Source organism: Polyergus mexicanus, unplaced genomic scaffold (genome assembly GCF_030449975.1).
Source record: "Polyergus mexicanus isolate NDT 795.1 unplaced genomic scaffold, iyPolMexi1.0 SCAF_8, whole genome shotgun sequence".
NCBI classification, from domain to species: Eukaryota; Metazoa; Arthropoda; class Insecta; order Hymenoptera; family Formicidae; genus Polyergus; species Polyergus mexicanus.
This window is the reverse complement of record NW_027223328.1, coordinates 6,577,876-6,581,951: the sequence shown is the minus strand read 5'-3', so window position 1 is coordinate 6,581,951 and position 4,076 is coordinate 6,577,876. Positions and strand designations below refer to the sequence as shown.

The window sequence follows — 4,076 nt, the reverse complement described above, 5'->3', positions numbered from 1 at the left end:
TTTTAATTTTACGCGCAATAGTGCGCGAGCGGCTCTTCCTGGAAAAAAGATGAAGAGACCACCGCGATGGTTCTATCTTGTTTATATTATTTATAAATTCTCGAGCAGTCGGACATCGGCGCTCGCCTTTGTAATACACCCCGCCGATTATGCTCCCGCGATAAGCTCCCCCCGCCCGCCTGACGTCAGTCCCCCGCGCCTCCAAAATCCCCCTCCGCCCGCGTGACGTCATGCCCCCTCGCCAGCGCGGTTTCCCCTCGCCCCGCATTCCCCTCGGAGGACCCGGCTTAGAACCGGCCTATTAACACTACTGCGCACATTTCGATCAAGCGTATCGCATCTGAATATTCATACATTCTAACTGTTGATATATTTAAGAAAAGGCTGTTACAACTGTGATTTCTTGCTGTCAGATTTGCTGTAATCACTTATAATTAGAAAAAGAAGATGAAAAAGCTTATAATTATAAACATATTTCTACTTTTTATATGGTACGTGCTGTCCATAAATAATAATTAATAATTTTATTATACCATTTTGTATCTTTGCCTTGGACATAGTTATTATGGCAGATTTCCTAATCTCTCGTAATGACACAGCGTAATAATTAATTTTTTATTTTTAAAGAGTCAATCTTGACTGTAAATTCTCCAAATCTTTTTTTCCGGTCGGTGTCATTGCACACGTAACAGACACAACGTAATGTAATCAGGAAGTAAGAAAACATATCAGTTAAATATAAAGTTAAATTAATTGTAATTTTCATCTGAGATAAATTCTTCTTTGAGCTTCAATTAGATACATCACAATTTCAGTAAGTATTGTGTATTCAAATACTTCGAAATAAGACAAGAATGCAGTTTAATGATATTCCTAGCAGTAGTCCAAGAAGTAATAGATCTTTCTTATTTTCAGTGATGAATCATATCTTTGTTATAGATAGCATATCATGGTATTTTGTGCAATATCTCCATCAGTTCCGTGAAAGAATTCTGTGTATGAAATTCTAATATATTATGCTATTTATTAACATTTTTTAACGCCTATTTCAGATATAAGAGCCACATATCCTACGCATCCATAGTAATTTGCACAGCAGATCTGTCATGGAGCACTAGAAAAGAATTGATTAACAAAGCACGAGATTCTTTTAAGCGAGAGTTTACTATAATTTTCTCCGCTATTAGAATCCTGTGAAATGTTATGAAAGTATCAACAATCATCTATTTATATTTTTGGGAAATTAATCTTTTATTCTCAAAGCATGTTTGTACAATGACATTTATTGTCCATTAAAAGCAATCATAACAAAACTCTACAAAAAGCTACATCATACTATATACATACATATATATATATATATATATATATATGTAGCAGATCTGCTGTGCAAATTATTATAGATGCGTAGGATATGTGGCTCTCAGTTCTCTTATATCTGAAATAGGCGTTAAAAAATGTTAATAAATAGCATAATATATTAGAATTTCATACACACACATATATATATATATATATATATATATACATATGTACGTATGTGCCATACTTTTCCTGAAACTTATTAATACCTGTATTACTTGAGTGCGCAATGTTATCAATCACTGTATGATTGGATGTGGGATAATGTGTGGGATATGTATGTGTGCGTGATTGTGAAAAACTATTTTGAGGAGATAAGTATGATGGAACATTTGTATGTAAGTATGGGATGTTTTGGGATGTATGCGTGTTTGTTTTAGGCGTATAAATGTTGTAAAGATTATTTGAATTATTTGGTTCATCCATCGAAGAATCTTGTTCTTCTAAAAGTATCCTCAGCTCGCCGATATCCTGATCGATATTTTCATTCGCGTTATTCTCTAGTGTTCTTCTACGCTTTGGAGCCTCGTCCGATAATGATGTCGTCTGGTAGCGCAATGGTTTCAATACAATGCGCTTCGGCCGTTCCGACATTTTCCTATAAACAAAAGAATGAATATTAGAAAAGTATATGTGTGTGTACATGATGTAATATTACAGATATAATAAAATAACAATAGAAGCATTTTTCTACCTGTCTATTATGAAAAGATTATAATTTGAAATATAAATGCGCACCGAAGAAAGACAAAGCTGTTACACACAAAAATAAAAGAGAAATACAATATGAAGATTTAACATGCGATAGCAAATATATATATAGGCTGTTCCGAAGAATGGAATGCAAGGAAAACTGAGACAGAAGATAAAATACAAAATAATAATTGTAAAACACAGAAGATGTGTAGAAAAGAAAAAGAATAATATATTATGCTCTCTCGAATTCTTATAAATATAAAAACCAAAAAACTTTAAATTTTTACGACAGTTATATATAAGAACGTAGCAATATATAGTATACTACAATTTCTCGTTATGTATAATAGCAGCAACTATGTATTGAGATGCTTCCGAATGATTTTCTTCATCACTGTCATTATATGTCGGATTCCAAAGAGGCATTCTGTAACATTTAGAACGGACTTTTTGTAGATGGATACGGAAAACCTCGTTGCTCAACATAGAACATTTATACACTTGGAGAACAGAAGACAAAATGCCAATATCATAAAAATCATTAATATGCAAAAAATTTTTAACTTCCAAAAGATACGAATTATTGTTCTTAACAATTTCAAAGACAATGCAAACCGATTCATCATGTAACAGACAGCAATTATCACGCATATCTACACTTAATGATATTCCATCAAATATGATCTTACGACATCGAGAATAATTGTTACTTACATGCTGCACAGATACGTGAATAGAAGAATCATTGTCACGATTCTGATTTGTTCCGTGAATTTCTATCTCTGCCATTCTATTGAAGAATTGCTGAAGAGGTAATCCTGGCTTTCTACAATATTTTCTAAAAATTGTCATATTATTTTCGTATGGAAAAGCAGAAAAAGAATCTAATTTACCAAGATGTCTCACATCGTTAGTGAAATGAAGAAGACCATGTACATTATAACTATTAAAAGTTGAACCGTAAAGATTTTTACTTCATTGAACAAATTTTTGCAGCGCAAGCTCTGCAAACCGTAGTTGCAATTTTGATGGTGAATTTGAAACCAAAATTCTTATAGCTACATGTAAGAATAAAAAGTGCTTGTATAATTGATCGTCTAAAATACCATATGTTACAACTATACCTGTATAGAGTAAAAACTGACGAAACTCTGTGGCTTTATATTTAGAGCATGCATCGAGGGATCTAGGTCGTCTTGAAAAATCCGAAGGGCAATATTCTTTAAGAGTGTTTAGTCTCGCACACATAATAGAAATGGATCGACCAGACAATTTTGACAATCGTGAATATTTCCCATATTTCCATGCGGATAACAATTTTTTCATTACACCCAGACATACAAGGTGCATATATTCAAATGGCACTTGTGAAACCATACCTATTGGAACCATCGACAATGGACTCTTACCTTCTTTATGATGATCCCCATCCACACACCTTATATATTCTTCATCGGTTCGAAGAGGATGATTGACATCATTGAAGACATAACGAGCTTCGCTACGTGTACCAGAAACTTTGCATTTGGAACAAGGCTGACTAGATGTATGACCACGATGATTCAGGATAAATGCACGAGCTGGTGCATCAGCTATGAAGCATCTTAAGCGTATGGGCACTTTATTGCCATGAAGATTTATCCCACCATTGGACATTATTCTATCAATATTTGCAATAAACTTCTCAAAGAATTTATTAGGATCATATGGCTTCTGCGTACCCTTATAGATTCCTGCTACTGTCGGTTTTGTATTCTGGATATTTGCAATTCTATATTGAATTGGCCAAATATGAATGGAACCTGATTTATCTAAAGCACATCCATCTGTATTAAAATCTATTTCCAATTGATCAACAATAGATAAAGATGAAACACACATAAGGCATCGAATAATACTTGATTCAAGATCAAAATATATAAATATATTCGCCTGGTTCCACAATAGACACAGCAATACAATTTCGTGATGTATGTAATAATGTTCTACCATCTTTCGGCAATTATAAAAGCAAAGAT

General features: G+C 33.5%; 1 pseudogene; it reads right to left on the bottom strand.

Moving 5' to 3' along the window:
* Positions 1-2,382: 2,382 nt before the first annotated feature.
* On the bottom strand, positions 2,383-3,714 carry LOC138935414 (uncharacterized; annotated as a pseudogene).
* Between the last annotated feature and the right edge of the window lie 362 nt (positions 3,715-4,076).